At 43.6% G+C, this 21,862-nt stretch overlaps 1 protein-coding gene across 2 annotated transcripts in view; it reads right to left on the bottom strand.

Moving 5' to 3' along the window:
• The window catches only part of CDH23 (cadherin related 23), a 655,553-nt gene that overhangs the window by 239,012 nt on the left and 394,679 nt on the right, over window positions 1-21,862 (bottom strand). The gene's annotated exons all lie outside the window — the stretch shown is intronic.

Below are 21,862 nucleotides of genomic sequence, written 5' to 3'. Positions count from 1 at the left end.
TCTGCATTGTGTTCTCAGACACTGGGGCCCCTTCATTCCAGGTGATGTGCAGTCTGCTGGATGAGAGTACCCAGTGTGGGAGACCACTGTGATGGCAGAAAGGGAGAGAATGCCTTTGGAATACCACTGGAGGGATGAGCTCTGGGTGTGGGATCCTGCCTGGCTGGGACCCCATCTGCCCATGCATGCTGGAACATGCCCGTTCTCCAAGGTGACACAGCCATGGTGTGTCTGCGTGCCCGCCTCAGCTGCTGTCATTGGCGGGTGCTGATTGGGCCAGGCGCGAGCTTCCCTGCTAATGAACCATATTGATTTCATATTCTCTTGTTGTCCACCTAAATGGCAAGCCGCACATCTGATAGATTAAATAACCACACGATTGCCCAACTGACATCTCAATCACTCCTCTCTCAGGCCCCTAATGAATTTTACAGCCCCATACCAACAGCAGAAATTAAGGTCAAAGTCCGATGTAGGAAATATAAATCACCGATGATCTCTAAGATAGTTGCCAGCAGGGGTATTTTACTGCAGCCAGCCCCAGTGTTTCTCTGTGTCTGCCAATGGGCAGTGCCAGCCTGCTCTAGGAGCTGGACGCTGGAGAAAAAGCTTGATATCTGGGGGGAGTTAGAGGTGGGATGGGGAAAGGCAAAATGACTGTGATCGTAAAGTGCCGAGAATCATGCTTAGACTGTACTCCTTCACTTCTTTCTAATTCCTTCCTCTCTAGTCGCTAGAACTTCCTGACCCAGGCTGGCCCAGTGCATTGTTATACACCTCCACATAAATATGAGTTATCATTATTAAAATGTGTCTTTTCCTTCAGTTGCATTGATTTTTATAGGCTTTCTTCCATATCATTTCATCTCTTCTGAAACTACCCCTGGAAGGCAGAGAGAGGGAAAAGTTATTCTTTTGACTTGACAGAAAGAGAAGCTGGGATTCACCAAGAGAAGCCACTCAAAACAACGACCAAGGGAAGGAATATGGGTTGGAACCTAGTTCTTGGGGCAGCTAGGTAGCATAGTGGATAGAGTTACAGGCCCAGAGTTGGGAGAACCTGGGTTCAAATCTAGTCTCAGACACTTTCTAGCTGACCCTGAGCAAGTCACTTAGCCCCAATTGTTTAGCCCTTGCCACTCTTAGGTCTTAGAACCGATACTAATACCAAAGGTAAGAGGTTAAAAAAAGAACCTAGTTCTGGTTTTACCTTCGTAAAGGGGAATTCCTGTTTTGGGGTGCAGGCAGGGCACAGGATTGAACTATATAACTTCTGAGGCTCCTTCCAGCTCTCAGGGGATATGATTCTAGCTGCCCAAAAGTCATGGACCCTTTTGGCATCATTCTCTAGTTAAAGGAAATAAATAAATGGCAGGCGGGTATGTTGGTCCTCTCCTAGACCGTTCCCAATGTCCTATGATACTCTCTGCTAGCTCGTATGTTGTGAGGATTGGAAGGGACCATGAAAAAAGAGGGGACCTATTGGTGGGGAAAATCTGGGGATTCCTCAGAGAGAGAAAATGAGACTACAAAGCAACTGAAGCAAGGGTGCCTTCCTGGGGACTGTCCTAGGCTTCTTGTCTTCTGATTTCTCATCATGGAAGCCAGAGCAGGACCAAGCCCACGCTTGGACCTGTCATCTACACCAACACTGGTGTGTCTCTCTCTGTGTCTCTGTCTCTGTCTCTGTCTCTGTCTCTGTCTCTGTCTCTGTCTCTGTCTCTCTCTCTCTCTATATATATATAAATATATAAATTCCTCATAGAGGAATGTTTTGTTTTTGTCTTTGTTTCCCCAGTACCTAAAGATCAGCCAATGGTAGTTACTCGATAAATGCTTGTTGTGTGAATGATAAATAGGCCAGATTTGAACTCAGGAAGATGAGTGTTCCTGACTCCAGATGCAGCACTCTATGCACTATAATGCTACCTATCTGCCCATATTATGTTCACATACATCATCACATTTGCTCTTCCCAGCATCCCTGTGAGGTAAGTGCTATCATCATCAGAGGCTTAGAAAGGATTAATTAACTTGTTTAGGGTCACATCTAGTAACTGTCTGAGGCAGGGTTCAAAAGCAGGTTTTTCTGTCTCTAAGACCCTCACTTGATCTACTGTACTACACTGTCTGGATCATTACTAGGATGCTTTTCTGGCAGGTGGGATAAAGGGGGATGAGTTCTAAGAGCCCCAAACTAATGGGATAGCAGCTAAGTAGAACAATAGATAGAATGTTGGATCTGGATTCAGAAAGACCTGAGTTCAAATGTGATCTTAGACAATTATTAGCTGTGTGACCCTGGGTGAGTCTCTTAATATTAGTCTGCCTCTGTGAATTTTTTCATCAGTAGACATAATAATAGCATCTGGTTCCTAAGGAATATTTTGGGGATACGATATTAGTAAAGCACTTTGTAAACCTTAAAATACTATATAAATGCTAATGATTATTATTAATGGAATATAGCCAGACTTGGAGATAGGAGGCCTGTGATCTGGATCCAAATCAGTTCCTTACTCATTGTATGACTGTAGGCAAGTTTTCTCATAGGTTTTTAGTTTCCCCATGAGTAAAGTGGGGAAATAGGCAGCATGGTATTACAATTAGAAAGCCTTTCTTGGAGTCTGGAGGACTACCGTATCCTAGCTATGTGATCCATGACAAGCCTTTTAGTGTCCCAGGTATCTGTGAGGCTACATTGTAGATAAGACATAGTTGCACATCAACAGAAGAAGTTTCCATAGCAGGAGAAGTCTGGATGCCATGGTGAAGAAAGCACTGGGTTTGAGGTCATAGAACCTGAGTTCAAATCCCAGCTTCACAAATGTTGCCTATGCGACTTTGGGAAAATCATTTAATTTTTCTGAGCTTTAGTTTCTTCATTTGGAAGATGAAGAGTTTGGGTCCAAAGGCCTCAAAGGTGTTTTCCAGCCCTATATCCAAGAGTCTATAAGTTCCCAATAGAATTGATTTCATAGACATGGGACACACTATGCTTGTGAATGGAGTTGTGAATTGGTTCATCCATGCAGGAAAGTGATCTGGAATTATGCTGAGAAAGTGACCAAAATATCCATACTTGTTGACCTAATGGATTCCATGCTAGGCATATGTACCCCAGAAAGAAAGATCTTATATATTCCAGAATAGTCATAGCAATACTTTTTGTGGCAGCAGAGATTTGGAAATGAAGGAGATGGTCATGGGTTGGAGAATGGCGAAAAATATGAATACAAGAGAATTTCCCTTGTCATAAGGAATGACAAATACTAAGAGTTTAGAGACACATGGGAAGAATTCTTTAAACTGATTCAGAGTAAACTAAAGAGAACCAGGAAAATTATTTGCAAAGCAACTACACGAGTGTATAAACAAAATCAATAAAAGTAAATCAAACAGTATAATTATGACCAGTTATATCCCTGGAGAAGAGTTGAGAGAGTGCACAATCACTTCCTTAATTGTAGAAGTAAGATACTATGGGTATAGAAAATTGTATATACCATTAGAAATGCTCAGTAGACAGGGCAGTGGGAGAAGGGGAGGAAGGGAGCAGCTAGGTGGCTCAGTGAATTGAGACTGAAGCCTAGAGACAGGAGGTCCTTGGTTTAAATATGGCCTTAGACCCTAGGTGTGTGACCCTGGGCAAGTCAATTAATCCTCATTGCCTAGCTCTTACTGCTCTTCTGCCTTGGAACTGATATACAGTTCCAAAAACTGGTTTTAAGATGGAGGGTAAAGGCTTAAAAAAATAAAAGAAGTGGCCAGTATGTTGGCTGGTTTTGCCAAACAGTTTCTTGAGAGGAGTCAATATGGAAATGTAGAAATGAATGTGATATAAAAAATCCCCAAACATATAAATTAAAAATGTGTAAAGAAATGACTCACATACATATTGGATGGGATGTGGCCAACATTGAGACACTACTGCATTGCTAGTGGAGTTGTAAACTGATCCAATCATTCTGGAGGACAAGCTGTAACTACGCCCAAGGAACTATAAAACAATGCATACCTTTTGATCTAGTAATACCACCACTTCCAGTTCTGTATCCCAAAGAGATAAAAAAAGGTGGGGGAAATCTACTTGTAAAAAAATATTTATAGCAGATCTTTTTGTGGTGTCAAAGAATTAGAAATTGAAGGGATGTCCACCAATTGGGGAATGGCTGAACAAATTGTGGTCTATGTTGGTGATAGAATATTATTGTGCTGTAAGAAATTATGAGCAGGATAATTTCAGAAAAAGTTAGAACGACCTACATGAACTGATGCAGAATGAAGTAAACAGAACCAGGAGAACATGATATGTAGTCACAGCAATACTGTGGAATGATCAACTGTGATAGACTTAGCTACTCTCAGTAATACAATAATACTGGACAAATCAGAGGGATTTATGGGAAAGAATGCTCTCCACCTCTAGAGAAAGAACTGTTGGAGTCGGAATGCAGATCAAAACATACAACTTTTCACTGTAGTCTATTTGGGTTATTTTATTTGGACCACAAAAAAACAAACAAACAAGAAAATGAACACATTGAACCTTTTCCATGTCCTAAAATTAAGCAAGTATTATTTGTTTATTTGAAAACAAACATTGTTTTCACAATAAATGATACCTAAGTCCCAACATTAAAATTCCACTTTCTACAAGAAGCCTTTCTCAATCTTCCTTAATGCTAGCACCTTCTGGTATATGTGTGTATCTTGTTGTATATAATTGTTTATATGTGGCTATTCTTATTAGACTGTGAGCTCCTTAAGAGTAGAGATTTTTTTTTTTGTGTGTGGGAGCCTTTCTTTGTATTTCCAGCATTTAGCACTGGCACATAGTAGGTGCTTAATAAATGCATGCTGACTGACTTTGAAAGCTTGAGGAGATCAGCACCATTTCTATAGTAAAGTTTTTTTCTCTTTTGGCTCCAAACATCATGAATACTCCTTTTTTTCCCTTTCTCTTTAACCCGCCCCACTCCCCAACTAGATCCCTTGCTCCCAACACACCGAGGGGCAAAGACTGAAGGCCCACATACAATTTCCCACTCTCTGACCTTTTCCCAGCCAACCTTCTGGTCCAGTATTGCCAATGTTCTACCACTGGGCTTTCTCTGGGTCCCTTCTCTCTCCTAGAACTCAATCTTTTTTAGTAGATGGTGGAGTGAATTTTTTAAAGAGCATTCAACTTATTGCATCAATGAACTCATTTCTGGCCCTTGTCAGCCCCTCAGCAGTCTATCCCTCTCCTCCCTTCCCTTTCCCTTGACCTCAAGGGACAACTCTCTATTCTTAGGAGTTATGCTGAATAAAACCAATCAGCTGCCAGTTTCCTGAAGGGTAACTTTGATGGACTTGGAACATATGTAATCACAGACTCTCAGAAGGCTTTGGCTGGTCACCTCAGAGAACATCTAGTCAGTCAATCAATAAACATTTATGAAGCACCTACTATGTGCCAGGTATTGCTCTAAGCCAGAAAAGAGACAAAAGGCAGTCCTTACCCTAGAAGAGCTCACAATCTAATGGGGGACAGACCAAGCAAATAAATGTATACCAACAAGCTACATACAGGATAAACAGAAAACAATTAAAAGGAGGAAGGTTAGGACAGACTTCCTGTAGAAAATGGAATTTTAGTTGGAACTTAAAGGAAGCCAGGAAGTGGAGATGGGGAAGCAGAGCATTCCAGGCATAGGGACAGTCCAATCAAAGAAAATGCTGAGAGCTGAGAGATGGCCAATCTGGTCCAGTCTGTCATCTTTGAAGCTGAGCCTCAGAGAAGGGATATCACTTGTCACAAGGAGACTTAATAGCAAATGGGTTTTTAGAGCCCAGATCTCCTGCTTCTCAGGGGAGGATGGTGACTAACCATTCACTGAGGACAAAGTGAGAGCAAATGAGCTGAAATCATAGCAAAGAGGCTTGAGGTGAAATGTAGAAACATTTAACGTTTTTCTGGGTTGGGTCATGAAATGCTAAAGCAACAGAAGGAGGCTATGGGCTCCATCTTGGGAGATTTTAAAGAACAGAATCAAATAAGCCCACCTGGTTGCAGGAGGATAGACAAGATGGTGTCCGACAATCCCTCAAAGATTCCTGGATTCCATGTACAGACAGGAAGAGTGATGGCAATTCCATCAGGTTGAGAAGAGGTAAGAAAACATTTGGGTTGGCACAAACTATGTCGAAACACTGTCTTCATTCAACCATAGCCCCCTTTTGCCCCCCTGTGTCTCCTTTGAAGAGCAAAGGCCCTGGCACCATGGACAGCTTCATCAGGAGTTGGGGAGGTAGCAATGGTGGTTAAAACTACAAACAGTAGCTCTCCCCCTCTTTAGTCCTGGTGCCCGCCATGACTTTTATTCCATTCCATTTTGCTTTTGCGGATTGATATTTAGATTAAAGAGATAAACACAGCCAAAGAGCACTGAGGCCTGACAGACAGACAGGACTTCAGAGCTGCCAATCACTCCACTATGTCTCTTTTCTCCTGGCATTTTTTTCTTTCGATCTTTTTTTTAAAACCATCCCCCTTCTGTTTCCCAATTTATTTAGAAAGATGAACTGATAAGATCAGAAAGAAACAAGGAATACAACCAGGAGAGTCTCTCTTGTCTCTTTCAAAAACAAAAGGTGTGAATCTATTTACCTTTGCCTTCTTGGCCAATTTGGAAGCTGGTCTCAGATTATTTAACTATTTATGTTTAGCCCGTCAGTCTTTTTTTGGCCTCCTTCTTCCTCTTCTCCTCCCCCTGCTGCAGATAAAGAATTCAATTTTCTTTTAAACGGTGGGGAAATTGGAAGAGATTTTGTTCTGTTTAAGCACAGCTGGAGTCTCCGGTCTCAAGGGGTTGGAGAACAATGAGATCAATTAAGATGCCAATGGAAGAGGGGGAGATATAGAGATGGGAGGAGAGAGAGAGAGAAAGAGGAAGGGCACAAGTAGGTTGTAGGGAGTTGTCTGAAAACTGGGGCTCCTGATGTGCCTTGGGCAGAGGGCATAGTGGGTCACCAGCCCACTCTTTCACTGGTCCTGTACAACTGAGTCCAGATCTGGCCTCTCCTATTGAGTCCATGTCATTTCTTGGGCCTACGGTAATTAATAAGGAATTATTGTTACTAAGAATAATTTCTATCAGCATCAGACATAGAATAATTGTTATTGTCATTAATTTCTATCATTAGCAGACAATAACTGAGTCAACCCTAACCTATGCATATTACTGGGGGAAAAGAGAGTGGGCATGATGCCAAAAGAAAGAAACTGAGAAAAATGGATTTGTTAGGCTTCGGAATCTGGGCAGACACACAGTCAACCACCCACAGAGGCTCAAAACCGTAGCATAATGTTAACCCCTTGTACTCACTCATCCCACATATATAATTAGTGGCCAAATCTTAGCACTTTTCCCCTCATGTATCCACTTCTCTTCAATTACACAGTGATCACCCTAGCTTAGGGCTTGTCACCTCTCTTTTGGTCTACTGTAAGAGCCTTTGAACTTGTCTCTGAATTTCAAATCCATCTCTCACTGAGCTGCCAAAGTGATTTTCTTAAAGTACAAGTCAGATAATGTTGGTCTCAGCTCTTACTCAACAAACTGCCATGACTCACTATTACCTCCAGGATTTATTATAAATTCCTTTGTTAAGCAATAAAAATCCTGTAGAACTGGCTCCATCCAAGCTGTGCACTATGTTACACATCACTCCCTTCCATGTACCTAAGGTCTAGCCGAACTGGCCTTTTTTATTCTTCTTCATTGAAAGCAATATATTTCCTAGGCTGACTGCCTAAATGTACTCCCTTCTCACCTCTGCCTTCTAGGCTCCTCCTTGCCTCCTTCATGTCTCAGTTCCATTGACACTTTCTTTTCCTTCCTATTTTTTTAAGCCTTCGACTTCCACCTTAGAAGCAATCCTGTATATTGGTTCCAAGGCAGAAGAGCAGTAAGGGCTAGGCAATGGGGGTCAAGTGACTTGCCCAGGGTCACACAGCTAGTAAGGATCTTGAGACCAGATTTGAACTCCGGAAAGTCTTCCTGACACCAGATCTGGCATTCTATCCTCTGTACCTCCTAGCTGCCTGAAGAATTGGATAAAGAAGGTTGACTTGCCAAGTCTCTTTGCTCCTGCCTTTCCAGTCAGACCCTCCTTTGACTCTGAGAGCAGGACATCCAGAGTCTCTCCAGGTGTGAGGATTTTAGCCCCACCATACTTCATGACTTCTTTCTTAGATTTAAGGAAAGACCATCCTGTGCTGTAGTAGAAAGAACATTGTCTGTGGAGTCAGAGCACCTGGCTCCAGTTCCTACCTCAGATACTTATTCCCTGTATATGAGAAAGTCCTTTCTTTGGGGTTCAGTTTCCTCATCTGTAAAATGGGGGTGTCAGAGTAGATGACCTCTGAGGTCCCTTCCAGCTCTACATCTATGATCCTTTTTATTTTTTAAAGTTTATTTGTTTAATTAGTTAATTTAGAATCTTTTTTCATGGTTCCATGATTCATGTTCTTTCCCTCCCCTCTTCCCCCCCTCCCATAGCCAACACACAATTCCTGGGTTTTACATGTGTCATTGATCAAGGCCTATTTCCATATTATTGATATTTGCACTAGGGAGATATCCCCAGGCATAGCCCCATGGAACCACATGATCAAGTCAATGTTTTTCTTCTGTATTTCTACTCCCACAGTTCTTTCTCTGGATGTGGATAGCATTCTTCCTCTGACCCTTTTAAAAAGCCCATTGGGATTTGGGGAGCATCTACTGAGATGTGCCCCTATGCTGTCTAGAAAGGCAGCAGAGGACTGAATGCGGCAGTCTGAGACAAGTACCAGAGGAAACCTTTGGGAGTGAGTAGGCAGTGAGTTGTAGCATCTTGAGTCACAAATGGAGAGGTCCTAAACAGGGCTGGGGCCTTACATTCTCGATAGGAACCTTGAGATCCATAGATCATGGACAACTTCTGGAAAACATTCTTCTGGGAATGATGGCTTTGGTCACAGAAGAGAAGCCTGAAGAGGGACATCCACATTGCAGTCAAATATTTAAAAGGTTATCAGGGGGTCTAGACTTATTGTGCCTGTCCTCAGAGAGCAGCCAGAGCAAGAAGCAATGGGCAGAAGTGGTGGAGCAATAGATTTAGACCCAATGGAGGAAAGAGTTTCTAACAATTAAAGCTGCGTAGAAGCAGAAAGGGTCGTCTCTTGAGGTAGAGTGCTCCACCTCATGAAATGCAAAGGCCTGATGGGCACGTCGAACAGGAATGCAGTAGAGAGAATTCTGATTCAGGTCTGTAGAGCCTTCTTTGGCCATCCCAAGTCACAGTGAGCTTGACTTCCTCTGAATCCATGGCCTCTGGCTCTCCACTCACCTGAAGACTACTTCTGAGGGGAGATCATTGATACTAAGGATCTGATACTAGGGACAAGAACAGTGACACAGGCATGGTATAATAGAAAAGGTCCTGGGATTAGACTGAAGACACGTTCTGGCCCTGGTTTTGCTACTGATTCCTGTATGACTTTGTCACCAATTTTTTGGACCTCAGATCCTCTTCTGTAAAATGAAGGACTTGGATGAGTAACTATTATGGTGCCTTCCAGCTTGAAATCTATGAAAAGCAACTCATATTTCTATAGTATAGAATAGCATAGAATAGACTAGATGGGAGAGTATCAATGATACGATAGAGTATGCAGATTGCTTGCCTTCTGACAACTCTGTGATGTAGGTAGTCTTAAGTATTATCTCTATTATACAACTAGGCAGTGCAATGGATAAGTCTTGGGCCTGGAGCAAGGAAGCCTCATCTTCATGAGTTTGAATCTGGCTTCAGATACTTACTATCTGTGTGACCCTGTACTTAACTCTGTTGACCTCAGTTTCCTCATCTGTAAAATGACCAGAAGCTCCAGTCACTGTTGCTTTCCCCTAATTCCGCCACAGAAAGGGTCAATGGAGCAGAGAGCCTCTGGGATTCTTGGAGGTTGCCTGTGCCTAGAGAAAACAGATTTGGAAGATGATGCCTTCCTGGCAGGGAGCAAATCCACAGGGCATTCAGGGATGGAGGCTATTGGAGATACCAGTAAGTATGGCCACAGAGAACCACAGTGGAATCAGCTCATTTCTCTAAACAGAAGAAACCAAGAGAGACCAAGACAGGGTGCCACAGCCCTACCCTCTGGTCCTACATGGACGTCCTGGGTTTGTTCTGTGTTCCCTGGGTCTGGAAGCTGTGGGCAGTCCCCGCAGCTCCTCAAGTCAGCCATGCAGCCTGGCAATGGAAAGGGAAGGTGATTAGCATTTTAAATGCTAGGATATTGATGTTGGCTGCTCTCTGGGCCAGCTTGGAAGGACCACATCACTTCTCTCCCCCCAGCCCACTCCCTCAACCTTGGCCTTAACTGGTGGAGTCTGGGGGTGGGAAGCACAACAGTTTATATCGATCCCCTTGTCCCAGTGAGCCCCTGAAAGGCTGAATCAATGAGGCAACAGAAAGGGGGGCCAGGCAGAGTGAGAAACAGAGATAGTATCAACGGAATGAATGAGGGACCTATTAGAAGCTGTGCTCTGCAGATTGTACATCCCCAGACTCTTCTCCAAGCTGTCGGCTTAGAGGGGAAAAGGGATTGTCAGCTGATAGAAATGGGATGAGGTAAAGTCCTTATCCAAGGGAGAAAAGTGGAAGAGGCCAGCCAATTCCCCCTGGGGCTCCTGGAAGGGTGGAAAGCACTCATCTACAATATGGGGGCAGCACCAGGATAGCAGGAGTAGCACTGGAAAAAGCAGAATGACTTTCCTCTCTTGAGGAGCTCCCTAGAAGATATATCTAACAAGCCAAAGGGAGAAGTGAGGAAGGACAGGCCATTTCCAGGAGAGCCATGGAATTCTCAACATGGGATCATAGGACTTTAGTGAGAAGCCTTACTTAGCACAGTGCCTGGCACAAAGCAGGTGCTTAATAAATGTTTATTAATTATTTGAAGGGTTACCTAATTTGACATACTCTTTACAGGGGAAAAAAAAAACTGAAGCCTAGAGAGAGATAACTTGCTTCAGGAATGAATTATCAGGAAAGTGGGTGGGAGAATAAAGAGATCAAAGAAAGAAGAAATGGGTCCATCAGTATAAAAATATTTAAATAGCTCTTTTTTTTTTTGTGGCATCAGAGAATTGGAGACTGATAGGGTGCCCCTAAATGAGCAAATGATGGTATGTGAATGTAAATGAATCATACTGTGCTGAAAGAAATATTATTGTGATGAAAGGAATGATTTCAGAGAAACTTGGGAAGATTTGTAGGAACTGATGCAGAGCAAAGTGAATAGAATCAGAAGGAAAGTGTATACAAAAATAGCAACATTGTAAAGCAAGAACAGCTCTGAAAAATGAGAATCAAACAGGATTCTAAAGGAGTGTTGATGAAACATCTTGCCTCCTGAGAGGGGATGGATTCAAGATACAGGCTAAGACACACATGTTGGGCCATGGCCAATGAGGACATTTAATTTGTTTGAGTATATATATTTGCTACAAGAGTTTTCTTTTCTTTTCATTTTTGTTTACTGTAAGGAGATGGGAGGAAGAGACTATAAATTTGTTAAAACATTTTCAAAAGAAAAAAAGAAAGTGGGTGGGAGGGTTGGAAGAAATGCTTAGGGCTATTACTAGGGGAGGAGTGTTGACTATGCCTGGGGGGCTACTTTCCCTTTCTCATCTTCTGCTTCCCTTCCTAGTCCTCTCTTGTTTGATGTTAGGTTGGGCCACAGTGATGTCCAAGGGCTGAGCAATCATTCCTCGAATCTGGTGATCTCTCTCCCCAATCTCTTCTTAGATCTATTGGCGATTTTTGATGTTGGGAATTTCCCCTGGGTTTACCATTTCTCATCTCACTTTTCCTTCACTACAGTGGATTCTGGATGCTTGGGCATCCGTTTGCTCATTTGGGCCAAGATGTACATGCTGGATGGGAATGGGTGAAGGTTCTTTGTAGAATGTGGGTCTCTACTTTACCATTTCAAGCATCCCTGATTTCACAGGGTATGTGGATACTCTTTTCTCTGATAAAGAGCAGCATCCACTCTTTTTTTTTCAAACTCTTGCCTTCTGCCTAAGAATCAATATTGTGTATTAGTTCCAAGACAAAAGAGCAATAAAGGCTAGGAAATGGGGGTTAAGTGACTTGCCCAGGGTCACCCAGCTAGGAAGTGTCTGAGGCCACATTTGAACCCAGGACCTCATACCCCTAGGGTTAGCACTTAATCCACTGACCTACTTGGCTCCCTCTCAGTATAAAACTTGCATCAAATGATTTATGTACATGTTGTTTCTTTCCAGTGGGATCCAAGTTCCTTGAGGACTGGGACTGTGTCATTTTTATCCTAAATCTTCATTCAGCAGTGTCTGTCACATAGGAAAAATTCAGTAAATACCTGTGTGCCCCCCCCCCCCCCTCTCTCTCGCTCTCTCACTCACACACACACATACACACACACACTGCATGGCCAATGTGGGGATTTGTTTTGTTCAATGATATATATTTGAATCATGGGATGTCTATTCCTTTCTTTTTATTTCCTTTGTTTTTTTTTTTAATTCTTTCTTTCTTAATAACAACTCTAAGAAAGAAGGGCAAAGGTTAGGCAAATGGGGAGAAATGACTTGTCCAGGGTCACCTAGCTAGGAAGTATATGAGGCATCCCTTTCTTTCTTTCTCAATGAATGATGAAGGTGTGGGAGGGAGAAAAAGCAGATATTTGTTGGTTGAAAAAAAATGAAATCTTATTTAAAAAATTACAATCTGGTGCCCAGAAGTGATCACAATTCTCTGGACGTGGCTTGACTTAGGCCAAGTAGAGCAGGACTCTCATTCACCCCCTGCATTTGGAAGCTACCTTTCAGCCTAAAATCATGTTAATTTTTTTAGCTGCTACCTCATACTGTGGACTCCCAGCAAGCTTGCAGTTTACTTAAACCTTGGTCCTTTGCAGATTAACCGTTACCATGACACGCTTCACCCCTGTCTGCAAGCACACGCAAAGATGCCTTTTCTGTCTCTCTAGTTGTGGAGATTCTAGAACCAGTCCAGACGGCCCTTTCTGGTGTTAGACAATAGACTTTCAGACTGGGAAGGGCACACCTAAGAGCAAGCAGAAGTGGTGGTGAGGGGCCGGGGGAGGAGGGAAAAGCAGGAGAGAAGCCAGTCTCAGGAGATTCTGCCCCTGCTCTCAATGGAGATTGAAATATTTTATTTTTTTCTTAATTTTTTTCTGAAACAACCGGCCATGAAACCTTTTAATAACATCACAGAAAAGGTCAGGGAGAAGGAATTTCACAGTCCCTGAGCAAGCAGCTATAACTTCATCCCCTCTAGCAGCAAAGGAGACACAGAGACCTGGCCTTGCCCAGAATGAAGTGCGTGTGGGGGAGGTGTGGGAACAATGCAGCCCTCCTGAGGAACTGAGTCCAGCTGGGCAGGGGCCAGAATGGGCAAGGCAGGACAATGAGTAGGTCCTGGTCCTGGTGATTCCCGACTCATCCAATTCAGTCAGGTTCTCTCTGGCAGTCTTAGCTGAGAGAGAGGAGGCGTGGAGAGAGCAGGTTGAGGGCTCCTATTCCAAAGTGACAATTAGGGAAAAACCTGGTCTGTGGGTGATGGTGTGGAATTAGAGACTCAGCATAACTGCCTTCTAGTCTTTGTTTCTTTCTTGCTTTCTTTGTTTCTTTCCTTCTTCCTTCCTTCCTTCCTTGTTCCCTTCTTTCCTTTCTTTGTTTTTTCCTTTCTTTTTTTCTTTCTCCCTTCTTTTTAGCCTTCCTTCCTTCCTTCCTTCCTTCCTTCCTTCCTTCCTTCCTTCCTTCCTTCCTTCCTTCCCTTTCTCTCTCTCTCTTTCTTTCTTTCTTTCTTTCTTTCTTTCTTTCTTTCTTTCTTTCTTTCTTTCTTTCTTTCTTTCTTTCTTTCTTTCTTTCTTTCTTTCTTTCTTTCTTTCTTCTTTTCCTCCTTTCTCTCTTCCTTACTCACTTTTTAAATTCTTTCTTTTTTCTTCCTTCTTTCATTTCTTTTTCTTTCTATTTCTTTGTTTCCTTCCTCCCTTCCTTCTTCTTTCTCTTTCTTCCTTCCTTCCTTCCTTCCTTTCTTCCTTCCTTTCTTCTTTTTCTTCCTTTCTCTCTTCCTTACTCTCTTTTTTCTTCCTTCATTTCTTTTTCTTTCTATTTCTTTCTTTCTTTCCTTCCTTCCTTCCTTCGGGACTAGAGTGTGGGATTTGGAACCAGGAAGACCTGAATTCTAATTCTTCCTTGGATACTTATTTGCTGTTTAACCATGGGCAAATTACTGAATCTCTTTGCCTTGGTTTCCCCATTTGTAAAATGGGGAGAATAATAGCACCTAGCTCCCAGAGTTGTTGTAAGGATCAAATGAATCAATGCATTGGGTGTATCTTAAAGTGCTATAGAAATGCTAGCAATTATTATTATTAGCAATACAAAAACTGAACTGTATTGGTATCTGTTAATCCTGCTTCTGCCTCAGTTTTTCATGTCCTCCTTTTCTTCCTTCTCAAAGGCTCATGCTCACCCTGCCAGGTACCCAGTTCTTGCAGAGAGGGCCTCTGAAGTCTGGAGAATGATGGCAGATGCTGGTGTCCCCTCCCAAACCCTCCACTTTGGTTCCCCCATTCCTGCTGCTCTCTCTCAGCCAGGTGCCAGTTCCAATGGACCCCCCACGTCAGTTGAAAGTTCCTCACTTCTGGTACTGCTGGCAGACAACCTCTCCAAATGGAACAAGGCAGATGGGGTGGGAGCAAGGCTGGATGGAAGAGGTTTGCTATCCCTCGGATACAGATTCGGAGAAAGAGGGAGACTTAAAAGCAGAGGGTGGTACAAGGAAGGTACCCCAGAGGAGATATGCCCATTTGTTTTGTGTGCTCTTCTAGAGGAAGGGCTAAGGGAGCAGACAAAGCAAGATACAATTGCTACCACCTGATGTCACCCAGAAATACCACTCCCAACCCCTGCACACACACATTTTGGCTCCCTCAGATTGTTGTCAGGACATAGTGCTTAGTGTGATGTCTGGCACATAATGAATGCTCAACAAATGTTTGTGGACTGACTGACAAACTGTCCAAGGCTACTTGGGCTCAGCATACACCCTGAGGGAAATGCCACAGTGTGTGAGAGCCACAGGACTGTGTCATTTGACCAAGTCTGGAGTGATTCCCTGAGGGGGGCAACTGAGCCGTCCAGATTGGTAGTGACCTCTCCACGTTAGGACTTCTCTCATGAGCAATCTCTTAGCACTTTTCATTTCCAGAGGAACCATGGTCAAAGAAGGTTCCCTAGCAGGGGGCATCTAGGTAGTTCAGTGAATAAAGAGTCAGGACTGGAAATGGGAGGTTCTGGGTTCAAATCTTGCCCCAGACACTTCCTAGCTGTGTGACCCTGGGCAAGTCACTTAATCCCCATTGCCCATACCACTAGCCCTTACCAGTCTTCTGCCATGACACCAATACATAGTATTGATTGTAAGACAGAAGGTAAGGGTTTAAAAAAAGGCGAATGTTCTCTATCTCCTCCGATAGAGCTGTTGTCTTGAAAGAGGGGTGAAGGGGGGGTGCTAGGGAACTTCTAACAAACTTGTATAAGCTTGAAAGGACTATAAGAGATCATCTACTCTGTTGCCTTAGTTTTACAGATGTGGGGCAACTGAGATGTTTTCTACTCCTACCTCTGTCACTAATTAACTGTACAACGTTGAGAGAAATCTCATCTCCCTGGGACCTAGTTTCTTCTCATGTAAAATGAAACATTTAGACTTTATGGTTTCTGGCGTATTTGCCTCTTTGTGACCCCAGCTGGGCTTTTCTTGGCAGGGATACTGGAATGGTTTGACATTTTCTTTTCCCACTTGTTTTACAGATGAGGAAACTGAGGCAAACAGGGCTAAGGGAAATGCCCAGAGACACAAAGCTAGGAAGTGTCTGAGGTCAGATCTGAACTCAGGTCTTTTCACTCCAGGTCAGATACTCTATCCATTGTACCAACTACCCCAGCCCTAGCTGATGGCTAGAATGGGTGAGCCCCAAGATCTTTTTTAATAAATGGTTCCAAGTGATTCCCTCCATTCTCTCGCCACTCTTCCAGGCTATCTTCTCCTTGCCAGGCTTCCTCGGGAAACTGGCCCCAGTGCTCGGTAGTGGTTGTGTCTCTGTCTTGCTTCTCAATGTTGGGTTTACCCTGGGTTACTCTGAAAAGGGTTGCCTTGCCTAATGGTTGGCCCCACTCTTTCCATCCCTTCAGGACAAAAGCTCTCTCTATGCCTACAGGCAGATCCCAGGCTCCCCAGCAGCCTGAGGGGAGAGCTTAGGGGTGGCCCATGGCTCTCCAGCATTCAGTGTGCTAACAAATCAGCCTGAACAATCCTATTTTGCTTCCTGAGCAGGGGGTGGGGAATGGAATAATAATAACAGTCTTAGTGATACTTAGTGATTTAAAGTTGACAAAATGTTTGTATATATTCTATTCATGTATTCTTTGTTCATTACAACAGTCCTATGAGATTTTTTTCCATTTTACAGATGAGGAAACTGAGGCTGAGTCTAATAGCTAATAAGTGGATGAGGCCAGACTTAAGGCTTATACTCTCTCCACTATGACACACTACCTCTATAGATAGGAAGGAAGACTGATTTGAGAAGAGTTTGGGGGCTGATTCTACCCTTGCATCATCTCTCCTTCTTTCTATTACTCTCTTATTCCCACTGCATTCACCCTAGGTAAATCTTAGTTGCTAGCTCTCTGGTCTACTATAGGAACCTTGTGACAGGTCTTCCCAACTTCACTGTCCCTCCTATCCAAGCCCGCCTTCACATAACTTCCAGAATTACCTTTATGCAGAGATCTCAGCCCATCACTCTTCTGTTCAAAAATCCTCATCAGCTCTCAGATTTAAATTAAACTGCAGAATTAAATTAAAATGTATTTTTTCTGGCATTCAAAGCCCTTTACAATCTAGTGTCTTCCCAAACTTGTCTCATACTTCTCCTTTTCATCTACTCTTGTCTTTGATCAAACTGTTCTAATCTCAACTAACCATACCATGAATCCTCCTCCCTTTAGTCTTCATGTTATTCCCTCTGCTTTTGGGCAAGACAAACCCAGGCTGGCAGTTGGTACCCACTTAAGTTTGATATGAATATTCTACCTACCTCTCTTTAAGAAATCTTTATCCATTCTTCCCTGGAAGCCTAGAACAATTCTCCAAACCTTGTATGTTAATAATATTGTTGTTTGTCTGTTGTTTCTCAAAGAGAATCAGTCGTATCATGGGGTGACCTCTTGAGTAAATTGGATTTCAGTGTGACAGAATTATACAAAGTCAGCAGCTTCACCATCTCTTTCAGAGTCAATGAAGTCCAATGGCAAGACAAAAGTCAGGATAACTGGCAACCAACCTGGGATGCAGTGGATGACTCCAGCCTCTTCTGTGTCTAACCAAACTAAGCATTCTGCCAGGCCTACTTCAGCCGACTTCATGGCTGTTGGAGCAAATTGTTCTCCGTCCATTCTGCTAGGGAAGTCTTCACAGGCTTGGGGTGGACAGACACCCCTCTAAATCACTGATATGTTTGTGGCTCATCGGTTACCCTCCACCTGGTTTATGCCATCTGCCATGATGGTTTTACTAAGGTGTGGCCACTGTCCAAGTTACAGCTTCTTGGAGCCACAGGTGAGAATTGGGTGAAAGATGGACACCAAGGTGGATGGGCAGCCCTGGAAAGGTGTCAGTAAGCCATCACACCAGAGGTGCTAGTCCTCCCTACACACCCCATACATTCTGACCAAATAATAACTTTATAAAGAGCCTAATAAATGCCTCTGCTGTAAGCTATAGTTGCCTTTCGTCAATGGGCCAGCTTATTCTTCAATGGAGACAGCTGCCCAGGGAGTTCTAGAACACTGAAGTCGTTTGATGTAAAAGGATGGGATGGTGTCATGGACTCACAGAGTCTGAGAGTTATGGCAGACCTCAGAGGTCCTCTTTGAGGCAATAGTGGTGTGGCAGAAAGACTCCTGGCTTTGGAATTCTGTACCTAGTGCTTACTAATAGAGAGATCTTTACTATTAGTCTTCTTATCATCCTGGTCATGTTCCTATGGGCATACTTTTCCTGAAGACAGTCCTAAAGTGTTCTGTCCCAAACGGAAGACAGCCCTCCACAAGCGATTTGATTATCAGCCAAGTAGAGCAAGACAGGAAGCTCCCATTCCCTTTCTCAACGCTGAGCTCCTATCGATCCCATTAGCCTATCATGTTAGCTCTTCTCCCTGTTCCTCACTTCCATTGTGTCACATTGAACATGGATTCCACCAAACCCCTCTGGGCCTTTACATGTGTCACAGTATCGCCATTCTGGACAGGGAAATTGATTAAACTCAACTACAGGATGCTGGAGAGCCATTGGCAAAAGGGTCAAAATGGGGGTCTCCTTTACTGTCATCAATCAAACCACACTAAGATAATAAGTCACCACCGAGGTGCTTGAGGAGAGGGAATTCCTCACACTGATGAAATCACAGCATGTAGGATATTTGGATGGTGTCAAGACCCAGAGTTAGAAAATGGTAACATCACGATTCCCTTTGTAGGGCTCCTCTCGGGGTATGAGCACATGTCAAGTGGTCAGAACCTTTAATCCCTCTACGTGAAATGAGAGGACCTCTTCTGATCCTGTAGTGCTCCAGGTAGCTCAGGTTCACAAACCCTGAGTCATTCTTCTTGTTACTTTTAAGCCTTTACTTTATGTCCTAGTAATAACTCTAAGATGAATGGGCAAGAGCTAGGCAAACAGGGTTAAGTGACTTGCCCAGGGTCACACAGCTAGAAAGTGCCGGAGACCACATTTGAACCCAAGTCCTTTTGATTCCATACTGTGCCCCCTAACTTCTGTACCTTGAGTCTGTCTGTCTGTCTGTCTCTCTCACCCTTACCATCTGTCTTAGAATTGATACTAAGTATTGGTTCAAAGGCAGAAGAGAGGTAAGGGTTATGCAATTGGGGCTAAGTGACTTGCTCAGGGTCACACAGCTAGAAAGTGCCGGAGACCACATTTGAACCCAAGTCCTTTTGATTCCATACTGTGCCCCCTAACTTCTGTACCTTGAGTCTGTCTGTCTGTCTGTCTGTCTCTCTCACCCTTACTATCTGTCTTAGGATTGATACTAAGTATTGGTTCAAAGGCAGAAGAGAGGTAAGGGTTATGCAATTGGGGCTAAATGACTTGCTCAGGGACACATAGCTAGGAAATGTGAGGGCTGATTTGAACCTAGGACCTCCCATCTCTAGATTCTGGCTACCTAGTTGCCCCATTCTAGTCATTCTTAACTCTTTCCTCTCCTTATCCTCCTATCCAATCATCTGCCATATCTTGTCGATTCTACCTCCATAATTTATCTCACATCTATTTGTCCCTTCTCTCCCCTCATAGACTCACCATCCTAGGATAGGGCCTCATCACCATTCCCTTGTACTATGACAATATCCCCTTAATTGGCCTCCCCTGTAATCAGTCTCTCCCCTCTACAAACTATCTCCCATGCAGTTTCCAGATTGGTATTCTGAAAGCACAAATCCGACCGCATCACTCCTTTACAAAGGCATCGGTGGCGCCCAAGCACATCTAGGAAAACAAGGCACTTTGGCATTTAAAGCCCTTCCCAATCTGATTTCAGGTTACTATTCTCCATGATAACATTTTATGTTACAGCTGAATTACTTTTGTCCACCCATAGTATTCTCTCCTGTCTCAATGCCAATCCCAAACCTGGGATGTACTCTCTATTCACCTCTGCCTCAGAGAATCCTGAGTTTTGGGGAGGTCCTGGGTTCAACTCTGACCTCAGACACTTCCCAGCTGTACTTAACCCCCATTGCCTAGCCCTTACCACTCTTCTACCTTGGAACTAATACCTAGAATTGATACTAAGACAGAAAGCAAGGGTTTAAAAAAATGGAAAAAGGGGAAAAAGAATCCCTGGCTTCCTAGAAGAAGCCAATCAGAAAACACAATAAATCAGATTCCATGGGGCATCCTCCTACAGGAGGTCTATTCCCATCCCCTCAGAATCAATGAGTGATAAAGCACTTCTTAAGTACTTACTACATAGTTTACTTTCTTCTTTCCTTTTCCAAACCATTATCTTGTCTTAGAATCAATAACATGTACTGGTTCTAAGACAGAAGAGTGATAAGGGCTAGGCAAATGGGTTAAGTGTCTTGCCCAGGGTCACCCAGCTAGGTCTGAGGTCAGACTTGAACCCAGGACCTCCCATCTCCAGCCCTGGCTCTCTATCCTGTAAACCACAAAGGTGGCCTACTTAGGTTTTAGGTTCCTAATACATTCCTACTGAATGAATGAATGAGTGAATGAAGATAATCTGTACTCCGGAGCTAGCACAGTCAAGAGCGTGCCAACAGTCATCCCCAGACTCCTTTCACACAACAGCATTCCATATTCGGTCTGGAGGCCCTGGGTGCATAGGCTGATTTATGGCAGGGGCAAGCCTCAGTGAAGGCTGGCAGAGCCAGAGGGTGGGGGGAGGCGAAGCAACCAATGGCAGCCACAGACTTATTGTTTGGCGTCTGACAGCCTGACTAGCTAAACATCTGTTTGAAATATTAATAACTGTCAGATGGGAAGCGCCTGGGGGCTCAATACAGTTTCACACCATCTGTCTGTAGAGTAAACACACTTAAAAGTGTGGGACCCCATGAGCCAAAGAGGCATTCTCCTTCCTCCTCCGCTCAGGGGATGGGGACCCACAGGAAGGTGATGGGGACATTCTTATGCACCTGAATTGGGGGCTCCAGGGTGAGAGCAAGAGGGGGGAAGTGGAAGAATGTAGGGTGGAGTCACTGTAAGAACACACATTTAGAGCTGCCAGGGACCTTAAGAGTCATCTAGTACATCATTTTACAGATGAGGAAACTGAGGTAAGCCCAGCGAGATGAAATGATTTGTCCAAGGTCATATGGGTTGTAGGTGGCAGAAGTATACCCACTCTGGATGGTCAGGGACCTTTAAGTAAGGGTCTCCCTTGATTCTGCTTTCCCAGGGACTGTGTCCTTAGTAAATATGGGACCCCAGATCTGGAGGTGGCTGGGTATTTTTCCAGGTATGTGGCTAAAAGTCCAGGGACTTAGGCTATTGCTGTTTTCTCTCCTAACAGGGCAGATTCCCCCATCAGCCTCAAGCATACTCCCACTCTGTCCTTAGGATTCTCTTACTGGATCCTCGGATACCAGTTGCTTAGCAATGCCACTTTTGGCCAGGGGTGCCCTGGTTTCTTTCAGAGTCCTAGATGTTCTCCAGAAATTAATGGATATTATCTGAATACATAAAGTAGGGCAGTGCTAATATTAGGGGGTTGGAGACGTCCAGGGACGGCTCAAGGTGTCTGGGTAAAATTTAGCTGGATGAAGTCATTAGACTGTAGCATGGACAACATTGGACCTGGAATCAAGAAGAACTGAGTTCAAATGCAGCTTCAAACATTTACTAATCATATGACCCTGGGCAAGTCACTTAATCTTTGTCTGTCTCAGTTTCCTTATTTGTAAAATGGGAATAATAATAGCATTACCCTTCCAGGGATGTTGTGAGGATACAAGAAGATCTTTGCAAAGTGCTTCTTAAATCTTAGCACAATAGAAATAATATAATGACAGTAGTTATTATTATTATTTTTTTAAAACCCTTACCTTCCATCTTGGAGTCAATACTGTGTATTGGCTCCAAGGCAGAAGAGTGGTAAGGGCTAGGCAATGGGGGTCAAGTGACTTGCCCAGGGTCACACAGC

This window comes from Monodelphis domestica, chromosome 1, assembly GCF_027887165.1.
Source record: "Monodelphis domestica isolate mMonDom1 chromosome 1, mMonDom1.pri, whole genome shotgun sequence".
In the NCBI taxonomy this organism is placed as follows: Eukaryota; Metazoa; Chordata; class Mammalia; order Didelphimorphia; family Didelphidae; genus Monodelphis; species Monodelphis domestica.
Note: the sequence above shows the minus strand (reverse complement) of the source record. Positions and strands in the feature narration are given on the sequence as shown.